The 20,371-nt window shown below is 39.9% G+C and overlaps 1 non-coding gene across 1 annotated transcript; it reads left to right on the top strand.

Moving 5' to 3' along the window:
* The first annotated feature begins 19,999 nt into the window (after nucleotides 1-19,999).
* Nucleotides 20,000-20,104, top strand: LOC114098830 (U6 spliceosomal RNA). Its single transcript, XR_003583799.1, has one exon. It is a non-coding gene; the product is annotated as a U6 spliceosomal RNA (small nuclear RNA).
* The last annotated feature ends 267 nt before the right edge of the window (nucleotides 20,105-20,371 follow it).

Genomic DNA, 20,371 nt, shown 5'->3' on the forward strand with positions numbered 1-20,371 from the left:
TTTTAATAGACATAACTGCATATTATTCCTTTTTAAATTTATTTATTCTAATTTGTTATACATGACAGCAGAATGCATTTCAATTCATAGTACACATAGGGAGCAAAATTTTCCACTTCTCTGGTTGTACATAAAGTAGAATCACACCATTTATGTCTTCATACATGTACCTAGGGTAAGGATGTCCATCTCCTTCCACTATCTTTCCTACCTCCATTTCCCCCTCCCTTCCCCTTCCTCCTTTTGCCCTATCCAAAGTTCCTCCATTCCTTCCATGCCCCATCCCAATTATGAATCAACATCCACTTACCAGATTTGGCCTTTGATTTGGGGGGGATTGGCTTACTTCACTTATCATGATATTTTCCAACTCCATCCATTTACTTGCCAATGCCATGATTTTATTCTTTTTTAATGTTGAATACAAGCAAGCAACAATGTGTTGGCAAGGATGTGGGGGAAAAGGCACACTCATACATTGCTGGTGGGACTGCAAATTGGTGCAACCAATCTGGAAAGCAATATGGAGATTCCTTGGAAAGCTTGGAATGGAACCACCATTTGACCTAGCTATCCTTCTCCTCCGTCTATACCCAGAGGCCTTAAAAACAGCACACTACAGGGGACACAGCCACATCAGTGTTTATAGCAGCACAATTCACCATAGCTAAATTGTGGAACCAACCTAGATGCCGTTCCATAGATGAAAGGATAAAGAAATCGTGGTGTGTGTGTGTGTGTGTATAAATTCCCTTTTAACAGCACTCCTAATTTCATAAAAACCTACTAATTTCATCTTTCACTATTGCACAGTATCTACTCAACAATTTATTGCATCTCTGGAATAATTTATAGTGAAGGAGTTTTATCCAATAAAATTTATCAAGTACCTACTAAGTACCAGCCTTAACCATACCAGTGAGTGAAACAGACCGAAAGATCTGCCCTCATGCTGTTTAATTGACTTTGAGAAGTCCCAGGCATGGTGGCCCAGAAATGGAGATTCTCTGATATACAGTTGCTATAGTGAGATCCCAGGTCTTGTTTCCTTCACCTTCCACCTAATGTAATCCTGAGTCCCAATTCTCTCAAAAATCCTCTACCTGGCTTTAGTCCAGGACAGGCATTTGGAATTTTGAGCCAATGTTTGGTGCTCAGAAGTTGGACAGGAACCATGTGCTGAGTGCCAGCGATGCAGTTTGAAAACTGGTATCTGGATTTAATTTCCACTGTCTGTCAGAGGGAAGCTTTGATCAGATCCTGCATTTTTTCACTTCTACTAAGTGACTAGAGGCTACTACTGGCCCATTATCACTGCCTCCATGTGAACTCTGGATTAGAGAGAACATTGGGGATTTATTTACATGAGTTCCCCCAGAATTGTCTTCTCTGTACTCTCCAGTCTTTGCACAGTTAGTGCCAGTGGCTGATTGAGAGAGTGATTGTGTGTTGGGGAAGGTATGGATGAGAAGTGGGGAGAGGGACCCACACCTATAGCAAAAGGAAGTGCCCCAGGAATAAGTGACTGCAGCTGGGTCTTAATGGCTTTTCTTCTCTGCCGTCATTTTCCTTTAAGTCCAAAAGAAACTCTTTGTAATACGTGTTAAAATTATGGTTCAGATTTCTGATGATCAAGTTACATAGATTAAAGTAATGGATACCAGACTCCGCATCAATTCAGGTATAAATATGGATGAAATGAATGTACATTATCCACTGTTATAAATCTGTGTGTTCAAGGAAAGACATAAATCTCCCAAACCTTTCCTACCTCAGGGTATGAAAGTGTGTTTTTTTTTTTCCTAGTGTTTTCGATGAAATTATGATTCGGAGTAATTTGCTGGTTTTGCAGAAACCTCAGGCTTTTTTTTTTTTTTTTTTTTTTTTTTTTTAAGAAAGGGTAGAGTATATTATTTATAATGGTGAGTCATTAAAATACTCCAGGAAGTCATCGTTGCAGAGGGGGTTGGAGAGGCAAGGGGTTATGCGGCATTCCAGATGTGCATGTGTGGAGAGGGCCTGAGCCTTTGGAGAAATTTATAGCACCTGGCTGCATTGTAAAGGGATCTTGGCCTGGGGCGGTTCTGTTCTCCTGCCCTCCCTCAGCCCTATCACCACTGTTCCTGTAGGGGCTCACAGGCAGTGGCGTGATGGGCACATGGCCACAGGATGTTGTGGTCTGGAAGGGAAGACTGAGTTCTCACCCCTGCTGAGCCACAGGGCTGATGAAAGCAAGCTTCTAACAGCTGGGGGCCCTCATCAGAGCAAGAAGAAGCTTCCTGGTGAAAGGGCAGAGCCTAGTGCTCTGAGCCACGTGCACCCAGCTCTGCTGCTCCACAGCTGGGTGCTTTACCCTTTAAGTTCCACCGTCCATAGGCTAGAGATACCAGAGTGCTTTCCATGAGGCTGCTATGAGAAGTGAGATCATGGGGGTGAAGCCCCCAAGTGCAATTCCTTTACTTTCCTACAACAACTCCCAACCAGTAGGACTAAAAGATTCATGGTCCCACCTCGCATCAAGGACGCTCAATCATTTCCTTAGGTCCTGCTCTTCCTAGCTCCCCTCGGCTAAGCTCACTGCTGAACCCAGCGGGAAGTTCAACTGTTTCTAAGTCCTGAGTCAAGAACAAAGACCTTAATGAAGATATACAGGCCCTTTGGATGGGATTGCTCCATCCCCCCTTCTCCTACAGAATCCAAATGCGCTCCCAACTACCTTGTGCTCACTCCAGTCAGCAGGAGGGAAACTAGAAAAGGCTGTGAAGCCCCTTCCCTTCAGGGACTAACCTGGAAATGACCTACATCACCTGCCTTCCCATTTCACAGACTAGAATTCAGTCTTATGGGCTGTACCTAATCTTGAAAAGGACTGGAGGGGATTCTTCTCTTGAGATAGGCACAGATCTAGATAGATTCTCTTACCATCCCAGAAAGGGAGAGGAACATTTGGGGGGCAGTTAGCATTCGCTTTCAGAGAGGTCACAGGAGATGTGCCAGAAATTCGAATTTAGCCACATTCTATAAGAAAAAGATCTGGGCTCTTAAGGAGTGAAGAGGGGAAGATTACAATACTATGGTTCATAAAATGTGTCTATATCCTGATAATCAGACTAATCAAGACATAGCTATTACCAAAGGCCAAATGTTCTCTCTGGTAAGTGGATGCTGATCTGTAATGGGAGGGGAATGGGAAGAATGGAGAACTGTTGTTGGGCAAAGGGGAGGGAGAAGAGGGGAGGGAGTATGAGGGCAGGAAAGATGGTGGAATGAGATAGACATCATTACCCTAGGTACATGTATGACTGCACATATGGTGTGACGCTACATCATGTACAACCAGAGAAATGAAAAGTTGTGCTCCACTGGTGTACAGTGAATCAAAATGCATTCTGCTGTCATATATACCTAATTAAAATAAATAAGCAAATATTTTTTTTTAAAGTAAAATAAATAAATAAATAAAGACATAGCTTTATGGCTCACTTTGTTAAAGTGATGGTTTCAGATACAAAGCTACTAGATTTAGCCTATGATGGGTCAAGTACAACTTACCTTTCTCTGCAGCCTCAGTCATCCTTTGCTTATCCAATGTGCTTTTGCCTCTGTGTCACCAGTGCATTCTCCATGACCTGATGCATAGTTGACGATTATTGAATGAATGAATGAATGAATGAATGAATAAGTTCCTGTGAATGTGAAATGAATGACAAGAAGCAACTGGGCATTAGACACAGTGATGTCAATGGGCACTTTCTTTTTTTTTTTTAAATTTTTTATTGTTGGTTGTTCAAAACATTACATAGTTCTTGATATATCATATTTCACACTTTGATTCAAGTGGGTACAATGGGCACTTTCATAAGAAAAAACAAATCATCTCTGCACTGCTGAGCCACCAATGTCCTTACTCTTAAGGATTTCCTTGCTTCTCATTTATACAGAGAGAAAAAGAACAGCAATTCCTCGGTGACTGTCACTTACCAGCACCCACACCCATTCTCCCTCAGTTCCTCATATTCCTCTCTTCTGCTCCTCAGGACTTTGTGCCACCCACACACCCTCCCTCAAACCTCCTCCAATTGCTTTTTCTTTTCTGGATCCTTCAGGCTTTAACTAGGTTCACTTTCTCCCGACTTTAAAATAGGATAAATATTCTCTGAACCTCAACTTAGAGGTGCATCTTTTCCGCCACTTTATTGCCAAACTTCATTAAAGACTTGAAGGAACTCACTGTCCCTGGCTCTTCACCACCCACTCCCTCTCTGTTCCATTTGACTTTTGGTCTGTATCTCTACCAAAACCCTCATACTGTGCTGGTCAGAACCAGGGATGATCTCCCTGTTACAATTGCCGAGGGAATTTTCTAGTTCTTATCTCACTGTCTTCTCAGAAGCATTTGACCCTGTGGCTCACTCCGTTTTTTGAGAAGTTTTCTTCCCATCACAAAATAATACCCATCTGGTTTTTCCTCCTTCTTGGGAAGCTTCTTTTATGTCTCCTTACAGACTCTTTTTCTCTGCTCATCCTTAAATGTTGGTACTTCTCAGGCCTCTGTCCTAGGTAATCTTCTATTCCCACTCTACATAGATTCCAGGACATCTCATTCACTGTTTTTGTTTTTGTATGTGTAATCTGTATGTATACGAGGTTCGAATGCTTATTTCTAGGCCACTCTTATCTCTAGAATGACGATCCAGTTGCCTCCTCCATCCATGTAGATATTATAAAGACTCCTAGGATATTTCACGTGTAAAACTAATGCAGGTTCTGCCACTTACTATCCTTGTGCCTTGATTTTGCCTAATTTTTAAAGCAAATGTAATCATAGTTGATGATTTTCATGGGGTCAAACAGATTGGCATAGACACATGTGCTCTATATACTGTGATGTGCTAGATGCATGTCAATCACATCAATCAACAAGGCTTCACTGAGTGCCTACAATGTGTCCAGCAAGGTTCTGACTGTTTGGGGGATTACAGAATAAGACCAACCATGTGTCCTGTTTTGAGGACCTAGCATCCAGTGGGAAGCAGAAAAATAATGAAGCACTCAACTGTGATGTAGGCAATGGGGCTCACAAGATGGAAAGGCCAGTGGTGCTGCCAGTGGGGTTCTTGAGGACTCTCTATTTCCCCCAGCCCCACTCACCCTCTTCTTAAAGACATTGCCCTGCCCACAGCACAGAAGACACAGTCCTAGTTATCACATGTCCTCTTACCCACAGCCACCGTCCTTTGGATTGGTATCCACCTGACCTGGGCTGAGCCTGTCAAAATGTGTCTCCCAGGGATATGTCCTTTCGACTGAGTTGAGGAATAGTAATGTACAGATGGCACCAGATTTAATGCCATAGGGACATAAACAAAGGCTATGGGAACCCAAACCTGCAGTGGAATCCTATTCACTAAAGGGGTAATAGAGCAGATAAGCAGGAGATAAATGGAGACAGGGGCCATGGGGTCCCAGTGACAGCAATGGAGAACAGGAATTGTAAGACACCTTTCCAGTTGAATTGAGACCTGGCTAGTTGCTATAGTTTGGATCTTGAATGTCCCCCAAAGGCTTGTACCAGGGTGGTGCTATTGGGAGGCAGTAGGTGTTTTAAGAAATGGGACCTAGAGGGAGGTCTTTAGATCATTGGGAATGTGCCCTTGAAGAGGATTGTGTGACCCTAGACCCTCCTCACTTTTCTGCTCCCCAGCTGGTAATACAAGCAGTTTTGATTCACCACACACTCCTTCCATGATGTACTGCCTCTCCACAGGTCAAGAGAATAGGGCCATATGATCTGTCCTGGAACCTCCCAAACTGTGAGCCAAAATAAACTATTTCTCTTTAAGTTGATTATCTCAGGTATTTTGTTATAGTGACAGAAAACTAACACAGGACTTTTCCTGCAATATGCTAACTTTCAACTATAAATCCTAAGCTCATTCTGTGTCTAATGGTACACTATCCCATTTGTGCTTGTTTTTTAAAATATAGGAAGATATTGAAATATTATGAACCTTAGTCATGTACTAATGTACATTTAAATTGTGATTTGATTCAAGTTGATCAGAATATATGGGAATTTGATTTTTTTACTACCGCTAGTTTTTAAAGGAATTATTTCTGTTAATGCATCCATCATTCATTAATTACTTTAATAATAATAATAATAATAATAATAATAATAATAATAATAACTATGCTATTGTCTTGATTTTATAGTGGCTTATAGTTTACAAAAGGATTTCACATATATTATCTCATTTGAACCTCACAGAGGTTCAGAAAGGATAACTTATACAGCAGGTTTGGGAGATCTATTGAGGTTTCTTTATTCTTACTCAAGTTATAAAGCAGATTAAGAGTACAAAATTTCAATTAGCGCATTCTCCAACCTAGCCTTGAAATTGATTATGTGCAAAGATACATCTTGGAACATTGCAAAGACTCTGAAACCACTTTTGTCTGTCTTTTATATTCAACATTCTAACAGGAAAAAAAGCACCAATTCAGCTCAATTCACTAATATTTTCTGATTTCTTATTATCTACCAGCTCTGAGCTAGGCCCTGAATTTTTTGCACATGGACATGCTGAGTCTGAAACACCTGTATTAGAAAAGGTAGAGTATCGAGTTCGACCTGTGAAAACATCAAGTTTAACATTCAAGTGATCTTCTCTACAGTGACAGTGGCTGTGTTACCCGGGGACAGTGGTCAGCTGTTTCATGAAAACATCTCCGTCTACTTAGCTCTGACATCTGGCTCCCTGGACACCTGATACAGAGAATGCTGAAAGCAAAGAGCCTGGTAGTTCAAGGCTTTTGATACTGAGGCAGGAGCTTTCACGTAATCTCATAAAACTTGCAAAAGCTGCTAGATCGTCCCTAAGACAGCCATTCTCTCTCCCATCTATTTTGGGAGGAGGAGGAAAGCCCAACTTGAATCACCCTGTCCAAGAGTGGACTGAGAAAATGTTTCCAAGTATTTCCCAGTCTCAAGAGAGCAGAGCACTTCCTGGTAGGAAGAAGGGGTGATTTCTTCTCAGTATATTCTAAGGACAGGTTCAGGCTAATGGACACCTGCCCATCTGCACCCCCGCCAATTGTTCTGCCTCTTTTGCCAGGTCTTCTGCCCCCATCCCCTTGAGAATGCAGGTTATGTTAAGGAAAATGAATGCCAGGGGGTTGTTTGGCTGAAGGTGAATGCACAAATAGACACAAAGCTACCAAGCCTATGCCATCAGCATTCCTACCTTCTCACAAAGTCCCCAGCATGAAAAGGAGTACATTTAGACACCAAGATCCTGACTGAAGAAACAGAAAACAGAGCCATCAAAGCTGAGGGTTTGGCCCAATTCCCTAACATGTTTGGCCCCCTTTTCAAGAAACAAATTGGTCTTGAGTACAATAGTGAGACTCTTTGATTCCTCTGAAATGGAAAGAGGAGCTATCAGGCATGAGAATTGCCCTTCACACCTCCCTGGCTTGTGGGAATCAGAGTAGATCCTCAGAGCCTCCCTTGTTTATTGGCTGTTAGGAAACTCCATGCCTCCCCGCCCAGGCCTTCCAGCCAAAGCTGAGTTTCTCAGAAATACCTGTTCATGCAGAATCCCAGCATTTGAGAGGAACAGCATTTTAGAGGGATAAGGTTCCTGCTACTGTGCCACATTATCAGTTAAAGCAGGGGGCAGGGAGCACCTCAAATCCTATCTCCTTTTCCCCAAGAAGTCAAGATTCGTAAGAGGTGACTCACATAGCTACAGGAAGTTTGTAGTCCCCAGTGGGATAATCTAACTTAACTGGCTCATAAAGGCTTCTCCATTCTGCTTATAGGTCCTACGCCCAAAATATTGACAGAACTACCTCAGTCCAATAAAATTAGAAGCCAGTTGTCTCTCTATCAGCAGGAGCCCTCAGAACTCAGGGAAGGTGCTACCACCCTGAAGAGGGCAGGGTGAAGTGGAAAGTGTAGCCAAATCCCAGGAGGGACAGCCATAACCACAGAAGGTCACAGGCAAGGGTGCACCTCCAGAAGACTGGGTGGACACGGGTGAATTCCATGTGGCCAAGGCCTGTAGCCAAGGAAGAAAGAATAAATCTTTCTAAGCACCCCATTTTGTGCAATAGCAGAAAGAAAGGAAATGGTAATTTTGAAAATTCATCTTGTATCTAGTGTTATTCCAAAGGAATATCATTTTTCTCTGTGGCTCTCCTTGCTGTTTCTAATATATATTAGTTTGATTTTCACTTGATGAGTTTGTAGAACCTGTATACCTCTGGGCTACACACTAGCAAGGAAAGGGTAAAGAGAACTCAGTCTGATATCAAGTTGTCCATAATCTTCTAGGATAAATGAATGAACTGACAGTTATAGCTTAAAGTGATAGTGATGGGCTATACTCAGGGGACAACCTGGGAGTCCCAGTTGACCTGGGAGTTGGCATCTCCGAAGAGATCACAACCAAGAATAGCGGATCATTTAGATCATTAGAGGAATTAGTAAATAACTCTTATATAATCATGTTCTAAGCATCCAGTATGTGCTATCACTTAATCCTCACAGTAACCCCATGAGGTATATAATTATTATCCTCATCTCATAGCTGAAGACCCCCAGGCTCAGAGATGTTAAGTAACTTGTCCAAGATGAAGAATGCAGCATGCCTCAGATTCTCACCCAGGCAGTCTGGCTTGACAGATCATACTCTTGGACCCTCCTGCCTTGGACTTCACTACAATGACAAAACCTCAGACAACTGGAGCCAGAAATCAAGGTGAGAAATACAGGATGAGCAATGAAAGGGGAAGTGAAAAGCAGAGCCAAGTCTTTGTAAGCCATGCTAAATCTTTATTTTTCAGACTGGGTGGCAGATTTTTTTTTTTTTTTCTGTTCTGGGTGGCAGATATTGTTAACAGTGTATGACGAAGGATCAGGGGAGCTGCTTAGTTGATATCTATCATTTTGCAAATATAAATTTTACAGAAGTAAAAACTTAAGTTTTTATTCCAAATATTTTGATGACACACCACACAAAAGTAAAATCAAGCAACTATTTTATCTTACAAATTGCATTTGGTCACATGCTTTGTTTATTAGCATAGGATTTACAAAACATTACATGCTTAGTTTTATTTCCTATCGGTGAATTCCCTAACAATACAAAAATGTAGATGATTCTTGGGTGTGTGCTTGTGTTTGTTATCCTGGGACTTATTTTTTATTTAGGATATAATGATCTTAAATTTCAAAACACATATCAGTGGCTAAAAACAGAAAATCTTAGGCATAATCTTAAAAGAGGTGAACCTTTACAAAATGTGCAAAACTCAGAAATAACCCCAAATCACTAAACACCATGAAAGCCATGACCTTGCCCCAAGATTCCTCATTATATACTTCAGAGGGGAAAATGTAATACTAACCAACCACAACTAGTGGACCAATTTTTAATTCCAGAAGCTAGCTGAAAAGGTCTGGCCTTAAATGTTTCTTAAAATGAGAGATTTGTTGTATACTCTTTTGGTTCCAAGATGCCTAAGCATACAGATTTCTTATGTACGAAGAATTTGAACCATCACTGCACCAATACATAGCTTGTCATTAATTTTTTATACCTGCAAATTTTGTTTGGCAATTGCCTGAACTTTTCGAACTCAGAAGCAGTAATTTGGATGGGACCAATAAGAACAAGATAGATAGAGACAGACAGACAGACAGATAGATGATAGATATCATATAATACGCTGAATACTTCTTGTGAGTTAAATATCAAGATCATCTTGAAAGATGAAATACGAGTAATAGGAAAGAACTTGAGATATGACCAAATGTAGTTGAGGTAAAAAAGAGGCAGCCATGCTGAAAAAACATGCATTATTAAATGTGCTCAGAAATACAGTTCCAGCACCCCTGGGTTTGATCCCTTGTACAAAAAAAAGGAAACAAATAAACAAAAACAGTTAAAAAAAAGATTAAAAATTGAAGCAAATTCAATATCACATATATATTTGGGGGGGGGGGTACTGGGGATTTAACTCAGGGGCACTCAACCACTGAGCCACATCCCCAACCCCATTTTATATTTTATTTAGAGACAGGGTTTCACTGAGTTGATTTAGTGCCTCACTTTTGCTGAGGCTGGCTTTAAACTTGCAATCCTCCTGCCTCAGCCTCATAAGTGGCTGGGATTACAGGTATGTGCCACCATGCCCAGCTCTCAATCTTTAAATTAAAAGAATTTGGGTTAAAATTTTTATTTACAAAGTGGTGAAATAAATTAACACTTAAAATGATGTGTAAATTTAAAAACAAGTTTGTATATGTGTAAAATAATATGCACATACATATACACATTTAATTTGTGTGCTCAAATGTGAAAATAGCTCACACCAAGACCGCAGTACACTCTTGAATATGTCAGTCACTCTAATATAATTCTCCTGAGATTGCATCACCCCCAAAACCTCTTGAATTTCAGTATGTTCAATGAGGTAGAAAATTGATAAATCGTATTTTATAAATAGTGGTGTGAATATCATCTTTTAAGATAAAACTGAAATGAAACGAGATGTGACCTTGAAAACTTACTCCACTATTCAGTTGTCCAGGTTGGTTGAACCAGAGAAATAACCGAAGCATGATTTTTCTAAAAAAGGTCTACACAACTTCTTTGGTCATGTGGGGTGGGGGGCAATAACAGAGTAGGAGCCTGGATAAAGTAAAGAATTTCATTTTCTTAAAGAGTAGGCGTGAAAGAAAAAACTAAATTCTTTACTACAACAAAATAAATGTTTGAAAATAGAATGGTGAGGGTTATCTGTGGCAATTCTGAGTTTTTTGAAACTCTTTGTGTACTCACATGTCATCAAAATGTGACCATATACTTTATCATCCAAATCAGTAATGAAAGTGGATCTTATTAATTGAGAATAAAAGCTGATCTTATTTATAAATATGACAAGGCAATTTTATAAAACAAGACTATGATGGTATGCCAATAAGTGTGCTAATCGTATATTTATTGTTGGAATGGGATGGACCTTACGTTCCCAGACATGTCCCCCACCAAAGACAGAGAGAGAGAGAGGGAGAGAGAAAGAAAGGGAAAAGCAAAAGAAAATTGAATGTGGCGTCTCTGAGATACTGAGAGGCTGACAAACGGACCACGATTTGACAATGAGAACAGTCTACACCGCCAGAGATGAGACTGAGATGGGTCCCTTATATCTCTGCTGCCACACCTCATGGCTGTTTGTATCTACCTGTTTCTATCCTTGTATTTCTCTGGAAGAGCTTGAAATGAATTCTGTAGGTAAATGGGAATCACTGAAGGAGTATAGACCAGGGAGAGATCTTACAAGATTTGATTCTGGAAGGATCATCCATTCTTGCTGCCAAGAAGCTGATGGAGAGGGATGAGATAAAAATGAAGAAAGAGATTCGACTGATTGAGTCAGTTGTCCAGGTGAGAAGTTATGAGAGCTGGAGCGAAGGTCCTGACTGTGAGTAGAGAGCATGTTAAAGAGACGAAATAGGGCTGGGGATGTGGCTCAAGCAGTAGCGCGCTCGCCTGGCGTGCGTGCGGCCCGGGTTCGATCCTCAGCACCACATACAAACAAAGATGTTGTGTCCGCCAAAAACTGAAAAATAAATATTAAAATTCTCTCTCTCTTTCTCTCTCTCTCTCTCTCTCTCTCTCTCTCTCTCTCTCTCTCTCTCTCTCTCCCCCTCTCTCTATTTAAAAAAAAAAAAAAGAGACGAAATAGCTTGACCATAGTCAGGTCATATGTGGTGGCTTTGATCAACCATAGAGCCTCCTTCTGTATGACCTGGCTCCTTATAACTTGATGTCTATGCTACTTACAATCCATGGACTCAGTGTTCCAGCACTCCAGCTCCGATTTTCTATTTGAAAGGACCTGAATTGGGAAAGAATTCCTACCCTGGTCCAGCTAAGGGCCACAAGATATACACACATATACACATTTAATTTGTGTATTCAGATGTGAAAATAGCTCACACCAAGACCACATATGAACATGGAAACTAAAGCATATTTATATAGGTAATCAGGAATTCAGAAAATGGAAGACATGACATTATTTTCTTTAATAAAATTTCTACATATGAAATATAAATTGTATTCTAAACAAGATGCAAGAGGCTGTTCAAGGCAGTCTACGTATCTATCCTTTCTGGTATTCCCCAGTGGTAGAGGCTGCTGCTCCTGCTTAATAGAGAGGTGAATTTCCCAAGGCCACATAGCTGTTAACACAGGACTCAGAATTTCAAACAGATACATCTGCCTCTGTAGCATGAGCTTGTCCCAGCCTCTGCACAACACTGCTTGACCCCGCATGCAGGGAAGACAGGCCTTTGGGACCAGCCTACTTGGAATAACAATTTGCTTCCTGGCAAGAAAACAGGAAGCCTCCAATATGGCCCCTTTCTAACCAACCTCTTTCTGAAACAAGTAGGTCTTCCTCAAATTCTTTTCATGATTAAATTTCATCCCCAAAGGCCAAAAAATTAGGTCACTTATATCTGTGAGTTCCAGTTCCACTTCACTTACTTAATTAACAAATGTTAATCCAGTGCTGTCTGTATGCCCAGCCCTAGACCATGCTAGGAGAGATACAAAGGCTGACCCTGCCCTCAAGGAGCTCCCAGCCCAGCAGATAACACGAGACATGAACATAGATGACCATCACGCAAGGCAAACGTAGATGAGGATCATATTAAATTACGTTGGGAGTGGTGTGGAAATTTTAGAAGAGATCATCCAGGTGAATTTTCATACTTGAGAAGGCATTTGAGCTGTCCATGAAGAGCCTCTGAAGTTACATGGTATTGCTATATGATGTCTCAGGTGGGGGATAAGTATATATAGAGGCCCAGAGGTTGGTAATTAGGGGCATGGGCAAGGAACAGCAAGGATGAATGTGGTGATGAAATGTCCAGAAGGCAGTGTGGGGTGGGTACAGGAGGAGGGTTTTTTTTTTTTTTTTACCACTCTGACACTGACATTTGAGAATTTGATTGGGTTCCTGGCTATTCTCAGGAGCGACTGTGGTAATCTTTGAGGCTGGCACAAGGCTGAACACTTCTATCTTTGTGCAGTCTTTTTCCTTTTGATGAGTCCCTGGACGTATGAAATCCACCTCCTCTCCTGGTACTGTTATCAAACCTCATACTTGCATTCAAAATGGGGTCAAAAAAAAAAGAGAAGAAAAGGGCAATTGATTTGTATGTTTCAGTCATTTCCTTGGGAACACGCTGAGCTTTTACTCTGGGGTGACTGCGAAAGAGACCCTGCCTGTGATTAGATCTGTCAGGCAGTGGCTGTGTTACACTAGGTACCTGGGGAAATAAAACCACGGGCAATTGCCGATGTCTGCATGCCCAGAGAGCTGTCTGCCGTGCAGAACAGCGACGGTGAGTTTGTGTACCTGTGTATAGGAACCAGTTGGCTAGGGCTTGGCAGCGGGGTTCCAGATTCAAATCTGTTGGACAGATGATCTCTAAAAGCCCTAGTCAGATCCCAGATTTTGTGAGTCTGTATGTATAGACAGAAGCACACAATGAAATGATGGCTAAGGGCAACATAGAAATGGCACAGTTACGTGTCTCTGTGCAGAGTAGCTCCCACATTTCTATCTTGTCCTTAAAATACTGACTATTGAGTTACATATCTACTTATATGATACCTATACTGAAACGTAAACACCTCAGGATCGGTACTTGATTTTATGGATTTTTTTCAATCTCTCATTTTTAGCCTAATGTCTGGTTCAGTGGCAAATAGCAAATTGCAATTGCTTAAATTTTAGATGGATAAAACATATCTAAAAAGTAGATAAAGTCTGAGATTCTACTTCCCATCACAGCAAGGTGTTATTTTCCACTATAACACAGAAAGGCAAATGTCATACAGCTAACTTCACTCATAATCCAACACCTTATTCCTAGAACACAGCTCATTCCTCTGTCCTTTGACACTCCTCAGCAATTAACTACCTATTGCTTTTTGACTCCTCAATGATCTAGACCTAGAATTACACAGCTCAACAGAACCTAAAAGAGGATCCTTCTGACCCTTACCCCTATTTTCTATTTTTAGTAAATAATTGAGAGGTAGAAATGGCCAGATGACTGGACATCTTATTCAACCCTCAAAATCCTGCTTAGTCATAAGGACTATGATCATCATGAGTAAATGTGGAATGACAACTCTGATGGATGCTAAAGAAATGGGTGGTACAAGAGTCTATGGTACAATTAAAAAAAAAAAAAAGAACTAATCAAATCAGCAGTCTGAGGATTAGCTAATTAATCATTAAACACATATCCTTGACTTAATACTATGTGCCAGAGACTCTTCTAAATGCTGAGTACATAACAATGAGTAAACAGTCAAGTCCCTGCTGCATGGATCTTACATTTTAGTACAAAGAGAGAGGCAATAAATAAACAAGAAAATAGACGCTCTCTTGGAGAGGGATGGAATAGACATGAAATGGCAAACATTAGGGATTTGCACATGAAGTAGAAAGACCAAGGACAAGGTCCCCACGGAGTGGCGGGTCATAGCATATTTAAGGAACTGAAATATTCTACATGGACAATGTGTGTGTCTCATAAAGACACCAGAGCTGGCTCGTGTCTGTTTATACTAGGTCTTGAAAATCAGGCTAAATTTACATTATATCCAAAACAAGGAATCGCATGATTGGTGGGAGGGTACATTAAAAATATGATCATTGTGTTGAAAATCATTGGAGAGGAAACAGGAGTAACTCTGAAGACCGAGGTTTGGAAGATGGAAGATAGCTCAGCAGCTGAGGTAAGAGGTGATAGTGCCTTAGACTGAGGTGGGGCCAGGAGAAGCGAGGAGAAGTGAAGAGGTAAAGAGAGGAATCAGAGCTTGTGGAGGAGAAGTAAATGTCAGGGATAACACTGAGGTTTGTCTTGAGCAAGTGGGTAGATTATTCCAGGTAACGAGACGGAGAACACTGGAAAAGAGGCACATTTGGGGAAAGGAAGAATTGGGACCCCAATAATTGGGTCTTGGACATGTCATAGCTAAGATGCTCATGAGGCATCACAGCAGATGTATTAAGTAATTGATTGAGTCATGTGAATCTGTAGCTTACAAGAAATTGGGGCTGAAAATTTGAGTCTGGAAGATTCAAGTCAGAGGACACGCAAAGCCTGTGAATGAATGAGCTCACTTAGGAAAATAGAACATAAGAGAAAGATTCAAAGGACCCCAACATGAAGGAAACTAAGAAGCAGAAGCAAAAGAGTGAAAAGGAGATTGTGCTATCACAGAAGCTAAGGAAAAGAAAATTCTAGAAGAAAAAAGTATTGAATGCTGCTGAGATTTCAAGTAAGTTACTAAGACTGTCCACTGGACTTGTAAAAAGGTGGTGATCAACCAACATAATGTTCATACAACATGAAAAATTTTTTGGAAGAAGTGTCAAAAAAGGTAGTTTCTATTAAAAAAAAAAAAAAAAAAAAAATATATATATATATATATATATATATATATATATATATATATATATATGCTTAAAGCCACATGTGGTGGCACATGCCTGTAATCCCAGAGACTTGGGAGGCTGAGGCAAGAGGGTTGCAAATTCAAAGCCAGCCTCAGCAAAAGCAAGGCACTAAGCAACTTCATGAGACCCTGTGTCTAAATAAAATACAAAATAGGGATGGGGATGTGGCTCAGTGGTTGAGTGTCCCTGAGTTCAATCCCCAGAACTGCCACCCGCTCCGCCAAGCCAAAATATGCTTAAAATGATGAATTTTGTTTTTGTTTTTATTTTCCAACATCCATTCACTTTGCTGAGCTGTAAACTTCTTAAGACCAGGGAATATTTCTCTTATTCCCTGGATATCCAAGACCTAACACATTTTTCAGTTCATGGTAAAGTTTAATAATATTTGTTAAGTAAATGAATAAAAATGAATAAATTAGGATTTAGAGAATATCTTGGTCAACTAATTTTTGGAAATTTATGAAGTCGCGTGTAGAAAACATTTGTGACATTGGAAGTTAATTTATTCAGGGCAATTAGGCTGTCATGCACTGTCACTGTCAGGGAGACACTTTGGACTGAAAAAACAACAACAGTCTCTTTGGTGCCCTTTAAAAAAAAAAAAAAAAAGAATTCAACTGTGAATGTAATCTCCTTGAATCTTGCCAGTTCTCTTTATCTTCAGTGCTGTTGCCTTAATTCTGGTCCTTTTTATTTCTCATTTGTTCTAACAATTTTTTTTTCCTTCAACTCGCAGCTGGATTAAGCCCTTTAAGTGCTTTGTGTGCTGCAGCCTTCTTGTTGCTATCTATAAATCAAAACCAAAATAATACCAAACTATAAAACACAAAGCTTATGAATATACTAATAATGAAATGAAAGGACTTTCTTCTCCATTTCACTGCTTGTAAAATTCTGGATAAATCATGCAGTTGACACTTGCTCATTTACCCCTGCATTATTGGCAACCTAAGAGTGAGCCTAACCTGCCTGCTGAGAGATCCCTTGTTCCTCCCGGGCTGCCTCTCTCCAGTTCACCATCTTCCAGAGTGATCTGAAATGGCAGACGTGATTATTTCACATGAAATCTGTCCTTGGCTTCTCATGACCATAGGGCAGAGTTCATCTCCTAGCCTGGCTTACAAGATTTTCAGTTTTATGACCTCTGGAAACAACTTCATTTCCTCTGTTGCCGCAGTCATATGTGCTCCAACTGTCTAGGTATTTTGTAGTTCTCTGAATCTCTATGGGCTCCTACAGATCCACACATTTGCATAGGCTGATATATCTTCCTGTAATATCTTCACTCACCAAATTCCTCCATCTTTTTAGATTTAGCTAAATGCCACTTGGTCTTCCTGTCCTTCACCAGGTCTTGGTTAGATGGCCCCTTTGTGCTGCCAGAGCACATTCTCTTTTTGCCCAATCTACCCACTGCCTTGAAACGGACCTCTCTCTTTCTCACAGAACCCCTCCCAAAATATGATGGCCAGCATTTATCAACCTTTTAATGAACTCTACATGGATTGTCTAATTTAATTCTCACAATCTGGCCAACTGGTACTATTATTATTTAAATTTCACTTGATAAATTGAAGACCAGGTGACTACCAGGAATTAAAACCGTAGGCTCTAATGCTGGAATACATACTGTTTTTTTTTTTTTTTTTTGTGTGTGTATATATATATATATATATATATATATATATATATATATATATTTAGATGGACACAGTAACTTTATTTTGTTTGTTTTTTATGTGGTGCTAAAGATTGAACCCAGTGCCTCACCTGTGTGAGGCAAGCACTCTACCACTGAGCTACAACCCCAGCCCTAGGATACATACTCTTAACCACAAGATTGCGAGCCTTCTGAGTACAAAAAGTCAACCTCATTCACTGGCATCCCTAGATTTTTGCAAGAGGCCCAAAATAATGAGAATAGTTGGTAAATGTTTATTACACAAAATGAATGAATTTATCTACAAAAACTTATTTCTGCTATCTCCTAAGAATGCTAAGAAAATTAGATTATGTGTATTTTTATTTTATTTTGTTTCCACAGTGTTCTAATAAGAGAGTTTAAAAAAATAAGACAAGGAATGAAGCACAAATTGGAAGAATGGAAACATTGGAAGGAATTCCATATGAATGAAGAATTAGATTTGTATGGTGTCATGTTGAAAGCTTGAATTGGGGCCAAGAAAGCATCAGGAGAAACAACTATTACTACTGGGAATAAAAACATTCTAACATTTAAGCTATGAATGATAGAATAGGCTGACCAATAAAGTGATGAGGTCCCCCTTCAGGAAGTGTACAAACAAAAGTCGAAGGACAATTTGGTGAGATGTTGCAGAAGAATTTCAGTGATATAATGAGGCACCTTATTGGCTTTGAAGCTCTTTCTCATCCAGAATCTTAGGAATCTATAAAGTTGGAGGGGGGAAAAGGGGAAGAAAAGAACTCAAATCAAAACAGATGAGGTTATATATTTTAATTTTCCTGTTGGTGTAACTGAGAGTCTGTGTTTATGGAGGAACACATTTGTTGGGCTTTATGTTAAATTAAAAGGAGCAGGCAGATGGGAATAAGCTAATTGAAAAAAAAAATTACTATGGAGACTTTTCTTTCCAGGGGACATCCTGCCATGCTCCTCCTTTACTCTTGAGACTCCTCATTTCCATCACTTATGTTGGAGGTTTCCCGCCTCTATATGACGGGTTTCCCTGAAATGTGACCACAGAGGGATAGAAATAGGCATTCTCTCAAATGGGCGTCTTTTGAGAGTAGAAGAGAGAGGCAGAGAGAAATTGCTTCAATAGAGGAGAGATGGAAGATAGGAAGAAGATCTCACTGCCTGGTGGGACAAAGCTTTGTGAATAAATTCTCCACTTCCATGGAGGACACAGACTTAGAAAGGATGATTCAAAGCCTGAAGGCAGACGGTGAGCAACTCCACAAATTTCTAGGGTTCTAGGTTTTCCTGGGTTTGTGGGATAAAATGAAAAAAAAAAAAAGAAAGAAAGAAAGAAAAGAAAACACAAGGAGAGACGCAGAGTAAAGAAATAGCATCTAGTGGAAACGTCACAGTTTTGGCTTGTTGCAGAGACCAAGCCTAGAAGTGGGGTGCAAGGCTATGGACATGATAGAGAAGGCAGTGTTAGGGGATACTGGAGTATCCAACAGCAGTGCCCCAGCCTCAGCAGCAGGAGGGGTGATGCAGGTATGAATAAGATTATCAAAGGGTATTTGTGGTAGTCTTCTAATACCAAGGGGTAGGAGATGGAACCTGACATTCTAGTAACTACAGCTGTGGCTGACTGAAGAAATGACTCTTTGCTATCATCTCCTTCCTGAAACTGATTAGTACTCCCTTTAGATTTTACTCAAACTCTCGAAGGGGAGAAATCCTACTTTGTTTATATTTGTTTCCCTGGATTACAGTGCCTGGGACACCATGTGTTAGTAAATAAGTGTTTCTAAATGATTGATTGAATGTATAAATAAATAAATGAAAAGTAAACATTAATTTCTTTGTGAGCAACTTTATTAGACACTGGATTGAGTAGGAGATAGAAACTACAAACGAGGAAGAGAGCATCTGCGTTCCTAAAGAGGCTTATGCCAAGTGGAGGTGCTAGAGAAGCAACAGTTAACACAGTGGAATCAAGGTTGATGGAGGGCGAGGAAGTGCTAAGCTTAGACTGACTCTAATGTTGTTTGCTTCCAATTCCATAGAAGTATATTGGTATTTTGATACTGAAGGGTCTTTTCTCTCTCTTTTTTTTGTACTTCTTGATTGTTGATAAAATTGATTGGCATTTTGAGTAATTTAGAAAATGTTAAAAGGCAGGATAAATATGAATCATAAGCTTACCACTCTGGCAACTTTTTATTACTATTTTGACATACTGCTTTCTAAACTTTCCTTTGAACATGTTCTACATATGGAGATCATATTACACCTAGAATGTTATCTTAATTTTCTCCCTCCCCCATTTACTATGTCATTAAAATATTCTTTCCAAGGATGACAAGTAACTTTCTTAGTTTTCTTTCTGTGTCAGTATCATGGCTCACTGAATAATACTCTTTCTGTTGGACACCTGGGTTTTTCAAATTTTTAATACTGTAAATAATGCTGTACATTTCAGATGAGATTCACTGAAAGTTAATTTCCAGACAGAGATGAGAAGATATTTTTATAGTATTTTGTGTGTCTTGATAAATCGCTTTTCAGAATGCTTGAACCAATTTCCACCCATTACTGACTCAGTGTGCAAGTGTCTGCCTTACCATGTACACAGGCATTTTGACTTTCTGTCCTGGCACAGGGTCGATGTCAGAGAATCCTTCCCAGCTCTCTAGTCAGGAGAGAAATCCGATTAAATAGTTACATTTGAATAATGCCATACCACTTTCTCATATTAAATTAGTAAAACATTAATACAGAGTTCTCACTTTGGTAGCACATATACTAAAATTGGGATGTTACAGAGAAAATTAGCATGGCCCCTGAGAGGATAACATGCAAATTCATGAAGCATTCAATATTTTCACAAACCTAACCAAATTATGCTATATGCATGTATGACTATATCATGATACCTTCCAATTTTACATACAACTATAACGCACCAATAAAAATAAATACATATGTACAAGGAAGACCAGTAGAGTAGAGGAAAAGGATCAGGAGGAGATGAAAAAAGGAAGTATTGAAGACCGAAATGGTGTATTTATGACTATGTCAAAATGAATCCCACTATTACGTAAAACTATAATTCACTAATAAAAAAAATTAGAAGAAAAACAAACAAAACAC

Source organism: Marmota flaviventris, chromosome 13, assembly GCF_047511675.1.
Source record: "Marmota flaviventris isolate mMarFla1 chromosome 13, mMarFla1.hap1, whole genome shotgun sequence".
NCBI classification, from domain to species: Eukaryota; Metazoa; Chordata; class Mammalia; order Rodentia; family Sciuridae; genus Marmota; species Marmota flaviventris.